A 6761-nucleotide genomic window follows, 5' to 3' on the forward strand; every position below is an offset into this window, starting at 1 on the left:
ACCAGATCTCTGCACCTCTCCCTTTCTGTCCATTGCACCGACGGTACCGTGGAAGAAAACAGGAGGTGCCTCTGGGAGGTCAAGGGTCAACTCTTTGGCGAGAGAAGGTAAGAAAGAGAAAAAGAGACGGACAGAGAAAGAGTAAACAATAAAAGGGATCACAAGTGCAGTAATTTCTATATAGTTTCCAATGGTTCCAAAACCAGCCCAAAATTGTTGAGGGTAAAATTCTCTATTAGTATTGAAAAGGAGTTAGATAGTACTATTACCAGAGTCGTCGTGGAGCTGGGTGTGCAGGTACTGGTGCTTGGTGTAAAACTGCATGTAGATGCAGTAGACCATGCCCATCAGCACCATGGTTCCCAGGGCAGAAGCTATGAACAGGCCCAGTTTGGCGTTGTCGTGGCCCACATTCGCATCTGATGGGAAACAGTGACACATTGCTACCCATCTCTGAATATCCTATCAAAACAAGTAAAAGTGAATTCCTTGGATATTCATACATCACTTCATACACCAGCCTTTCAGATCGACTATGACCCACCCTCAAACTGTAGCACATACAGCATTGTTGGTGAACAAAAGCCACAACATAAGTAGCCCAGAACTACAAATAAACAACAAATGAACCCCACCCCTTCTGCTCTCTCCATTTCTCCCAACAGCTGCCCGTCAGTGATTTCTTTCCCCTCTGACGTGAATTCAACATTTGTCTCTCTCCCAGACCCTGCATCTATGAACATTTCCYCTTTGTGACTCTCACTCACACATTTGTTTTGAAGTGATCTCGGTCTCCTCTTTACTCTTCAGCACATCCTGTATGTGTGCTGGTGCAGGAGCCGGTTGCGGTAGTACTCCAGCGGCAGGTTGAGGCTGGGTATTGATAAACTCCTCTGACTTGTGTGTGCTCTGGGACCAGCTCACTGGGAGAACCAGGCAGAGACACATGGCCACCAGGCAGGCCATGAGGGCATCCATACTAGCAGGTTCACCTATAAGAAGAAAAAAAAGAGGACTTCTTTGAAGATCAGAACTGAAATGACTTCCATGTTGCTACTTTATCACGCTCTGAGTGCACGCAGTTAAAAATGTCTCCCTTTCATCATTGAGTTCCTCATTAGGATATTTAGAGTAGTCACAGAGAAGCTCCTGTAATTACTGTTCTTATTATGAGCGTCCAACGACCACACAGCTCACAAGACAACTTCTTGTTGCAACATTTACCTTTTAGGTCCACAAGCATTTCGCTACACCCGCAATAACATCTGCTAAATATGTGCATGCAACCAATACAATGACAGGTCTTGAAGTATGCGGTTTAAGCTTAGTAATCACAACTTACTGTTTATTTAAATTCTCATGCATTTCCATGTATACTTAGGTTGTCTCCCATTCAATTATATACAGTATTTAGATATACAAATCAGATATAGACGTATCTACATACCAGTTCTTTAGCTGGTTTGGCAGCCACTCCTGTCTGCCAGGTGTGTTCACTCAGCTGTTCTTTCCCTTCTCTCGCTGTATCTGTACCCTCGGATTCCACTCCCAGTGTCCCTAGATGATTGACAAAACTGCATCCAAGACAACTACTGTCCCCAGCCACCCATATATCCAAACAGAGAATACACACACATACAGTATGAAAGGGACATGCGATGCATAAATACATATAGTGAATTCTGAAAGTTTTCAGACACCCTTGACTTTCCCCACATTTTCTTACAGCCTTATTCTAAAATGGATAAACACAATTCCTCATCATACTACACACAATAACCCATAATGATGAAGCGAAAACGTTWGAATTTTTTTCAAATTTATATATATAAAAAAAACTGAAATACCTTATTTACATAAGTATTCAGACTCTATTCTATGAGACTCGAAACTGAGCTCAGGTGCATCCTGTTTCCATTGATCATCCTTGTGATGTTTCTACAACTTGGACTCCACCTGTGATACATTCAATTGATTTGACAAGGCACACACCTGTGTATATAACGTCCCAAAGTCGACAGTGCATGTCAGAGCAAAAACCAAGCCATGAGGTCGAAGGAATTATCCGTAGAGTTCCGAGAAAGGATTGTGTCGAGGCAGAGATCTGGGGAAGGGTACCAAAATATTTCTGCAGCATTGAAGGTCCCCAAGAACACAGTGGCCTCCATCATTCTTAAAAGGAAGAAGTTTGGAACCACCGGGACTCTTCCTAGAGCTGACCGCCCGGCCAAACTGAGCAAACGGGAGAGATGGGCCTTGGTCAGGGAGGTGATCAACAACCTGATGGTCACTCTGACAGAGCTCCAGAGTTCCTCTGTGGAGATGGGAGAACCTTCCAGAAGGACAACCATCTCTGCAGCACTCCACCAACCAGGCCTTTATGGTAGTGGCCAGACGTAAGCCACTCCTCAGTAAAAGGTACGACAGCACGCTTGGAGTTTGCCAAAAGGCACCTAAAGGACTCTCAAACCATGAAAAACAAGATTCTCTGGTCTGATGAAACCAACATTGAACTCTTTGGCCTGAATGCCAAGCATCACGTCTGGAAGAAACCTGGCACCATCGGTGAAGCATGGTGGTGGAAGCATCATGCTGTGGGGATATTTTTCAGCAGCAGGGACTGGGAGACTAGTCAGGATCGAGGGAAAGATGAACAGAGCAAAGTACAGAGAGATCCTTGATGAAAACCTGCTCCAGAGAGCTCAGGACCTCAGACTGGGACAAAGGTTCACCTTCCAACAGGACAACAACCCTAAGCACACAACCAAGAGTGTCTTCGGCACAAGTCTCTGAACGTCCTTGAGAGGCCCAGTCAGAGCCCGATCGAACATCTTTGGATAGACCTGAAAATAGTTGTGCAGCGACGCTCCCCATCCAACCTGACAGAGCTTCAGAGGATCTGCAGAGAAGGGGAGAAACTCCCCAAATACAGGTGCCAAACTTGTAGCGTCAAACAGAAGACTAGAGCCTGTAATTGCTGCCAAAAGGTGCTTTGGCACTGAGTAAAGGGTCTGAATACTTATGTAAATGTGTTTTTTCTTTAATTAATTTGTAAAAATAAAAATGTTAAACCTGTTTTTGCTTTGTCATTATTGGGTATTGTGTGTATATTATTGAGGGGGGGGGAAATCTATTGAATCCATTACAGAATAAGACTGTAACAAAATATGGAAAAAGTCAAGGGGTCTGAATTTTTTCCGAATGCACTGTTTATGGTCGTATATCAACCATGGTGAAGACGAGCAGCCTAGTGTCTGCTTACCGTAACAAAATGTTGAAAAAGTCAAGGGGTCTGAATACTTTCCGAATCCACTGCACATGCATGCACTCACATACAAAATATACACTCACGAGTTCCATAACTTGAGCCCCTCCAATAACAATTGTCAGGGTTTTGCAATGTTCATTGTTATTTTATAGCAAGCACAGAATGATCTTACAACAAACTGCTAACATACAGGTATCAGTATCAAAGTTGAGAACGTTTTTGATCCCTTGACTCTGCCCTGAAAAGGCAGTTACCTCAAAGAAATATACTTACAAAAATGCCCATATCATGGCACAAACCAGTTTTACAAACTGAATGACTAAAGCATGAACAAACATGCATTTGCTTCAGCATATTGAATATTTGAAATAGGAGTTAAGGCAACAAACATTTCAAATACAAGCTCAAGTCAGACAAGTCTACCGAGGGCCAGCTCTAGCCAATAAGCGACTGCTTATTGTCGGGGTCTCAACTTACTGTTGAGAGTTAGGAGAATAGTAGAATACACAAGGTGCAATTAAAACATTTGGTTGTGCATCAGCAGTTTCTCTCGTTATGTCAGTCCCTGACAGTCACTCAATTAGCCTATTTYGGCTAACAATTTTTAGATTGGTACATTAGTCAGCTATCTAGTCATAGTTGAATTACCAACAAGGCACGTGCCCAGGTGCCCAATTGGGGCTCCCATTGATTTTGTCACGCACTCATATTAACATGGCACAAGGTCATGGCAAAATGTGTGGAATTGCAGGAAATGAGCTCTAAAACTGCAAAAATGTCTCCACCCTATGACCAAATGTGTAGAATTGTAGGAAATTTGCTGTAAAACTGGACATTTCTCTCCACCCCCCCCAACCAAATTTCACTTAGGGCCCCCAAAAGCTAAAGCCAGCCCTGAGTCTCCCATAATTCTAGCCAGATTCATTTTTTTTGTAATTCGAAATATAAATACACAAATACACACATACACTAAGGAAGAAAACAAAATAAAGACAAATATTAAAAAGTTGCACTTGCATTATATTACATTTTCCTTAGGTACTATTTAAACAAACGTGCATCTTAAAACACACAACGTGAATCTCGTGTTAACTGTTCTTTCAAAATATTCAAATCCATCTAAAAGTCAAATGGAATGCAAGTCAAGTTGATGGCACATATTCTAATGGGCGGACACAATACGGCATTGATGGTACAGAGGCAATTCAAAACATTCCACGAACAAACAAAATCAAGTTCAATACGCTCGAGTAAAAGGAAGCTACATTGTAACCATTTGCTTCAATAAATAACAAAAAGGAGTAATTGTTAGTTGGACTTCCCAACAGGTCATATACTGGTCAAATTGATACATTGCTGGTGGCACTGTAACGTAGAGATTGCACTTGGGCTCTTGTATCATCGCCAAGGCACAATGTGAAATTTGGCACGGACTTTCTTTTACATTATGCTAAAACAAGAAAACTAAACCAAAATGAACAATTGTAACATATTTCCATCAACGTCTTGATTGACAAGTGCGTGGACGACTTCTGTGTGCAAATATCAGATAGTCACACCTCTGTTTTTCCCCGCGGCATGCGCCCGCATTCACCAAGTTACCTCAACACATATTTGGAGGACATTTAACAGGGGCGGTCTGTGTAACTTTTCCTACTTTTACTTTGGAACACAAACATACAGTGAAAGGAACAATACCCACCCAACCTGTGGTGRAAGGGAATATTCCGGTCCTTAAGAGTTCTCTACTCCATGTAACCAAGTGTGGGATGTTAAAAAGCAACCGTGTGGAAAAACACCCGAGGTGGGCTGAAGATTTAAACATTTGAGGCAATGTCTCAGCAACATGTTACCTCACTTACGAACCACTAATGACAACTACTGAAAAAGTTGTTCACTTTTGGCTTACTGCGTAAAAAATGGAAATGTAACCCAAAATGGCTGCTTTCAAATMATTTAAAATAGAGAAAATCTGAAAGCAGACAATCTTTAAAACAAATAATTTCAGCTTAAAAATATMAATTGTTCAATCAATACACATTCTTCCATGGTCCCACCATGTTATATCTGACATCATGCAAGCTAGCAGCTCATATTTCCTTATTTTTAGTCCTTCATTTTAGTCTGTTTTCTCCTTGTTTCCTCCCCCTCACAAGTCGGWTGAATCCTCTATATCCTCCACTCCTTCCCTCTGTGGGAGGAGTCTGAGGTTCTCCTCAGCCAATGGGGAGGGAGAATCATTGGGCATGCCGTTCCTTTCCAGGTGTTCGTCCAATAGAGCGGCTACCGGGGTGTCGCACTCCACGGTGCTGCACTTGGTGTATGCACCCCTTGTGTCGGTGCCACTTCCTAAGGAGTTATGTCTAGTTCTGCCCCTCAGGGGACTGGCAATGTGGCTAAAATGATCAGGACAGYCAGGGMCCAGTCAGGGACCAGYCAGGGCCCAGTCAGGGTAGTCCAGAGTCACCTCTGAGGCCTGAGGAAGAGATCAGTAAATTCAAATATGAAGAAGATACAAAGTGGGGAGACAGTAGGTAATGTAGTTGGGTGCAGACAATGTAAATGGATGGGCAGGTTGAGAGCAAGACTTGGACAGGCATACAAACAGGGAGGACAGAATAACTAAAGCAGAGAGGAAAAGGCAGAATCTTTATGATCTCCCTATTGTCATAAAAACTGTAGCTCATATATTGATCACATATAACATGTTACCAATAAACGGTGCATTCAGAAAGTATTCAGACCCCTTGACTTTTTCCACTTTGTTACGTTAAAGCCTTATTCTAAAATGGATTAAATAAAATATGTTCCTCAATCCATATACACACACACACACTGGAAACGCGAAAACAGGTTTAGAAATGTTTGAAAATGTATTTAAAATAAAAAACAAATACCTTTTTTGGGTTTTTCTTTAGTTTTACTATTTTCTACATTGTAGAGTAACAGTGAAGACATCAAAACTATGAAATAACACGTAATCATGAAGTAACCAAAAAAGTGTTAAATCAAAATATATTGTAAATCTGAGATTCCACCCTTTGCACCCATTGGTTGGTATACAGAAGATGGCCCTATTTGGTAAAAGACCATGTCCATATTATGGCAAGAACAACTCAAATAAGCAAAGAGGGATGGGTGGAAAGGGTGGAATCTCAGATTCCATCTCAACATCAACTGTGTGAATCAGGCCTTCATGGTCAAATTTGAGCAAAGAAACCACTACTAAAGGACACCAAAAAGACAGACATCAATAAGAAGAGACTTGCTTGGGCCAAGAAACACGAGCAATGGACACCAGACCAGTTAAAATCTGTCCTTTGTTCTGATGATTCCAAATTTGAGATTTTTGGTTCCAGCCACCGTGTCTTTGTGAGACGCAGAGTAAATGAACGGATGATCTCTACATGTGTGGTTCCGACCGTGAAGCATGGAGGAGGTGGTGTGATGGTGCTATGCTCATGACACTGATGTATTTAGAATTCAAGGCACA

General features: G+C 41.9%; 1 pseudogene; it reads right to left on the reverse strand.

The window, feature by feature from the left end:
• Positions 1-5343: 5343 nt before the first annotated feature.
• LOC111976341 (sodium-dependent neutral amino acid transporter B(0)AT2-like) overlaps positions 5344-6761 on the reverse strand; it is a 22263-nt pseudogene continuing 20845 nt past the window's right edge.

Source organism: Salvelinus sp. IW2-2015, linkage group LG17, assembly GCF_002910315.2.
Source record: "Salvelinus sp. IW2-2015 linkage group LG17, ASM291031v2, whole genome shotgun sequence".
In the NCBI taxonomy this organism is placed as follows: Eukaryota; Metazoa; Chordata; class Actinopteri; order Salmoniformes; family Salmonidae; genus Salvelinus; species Salvelinus sp. IW2-2015.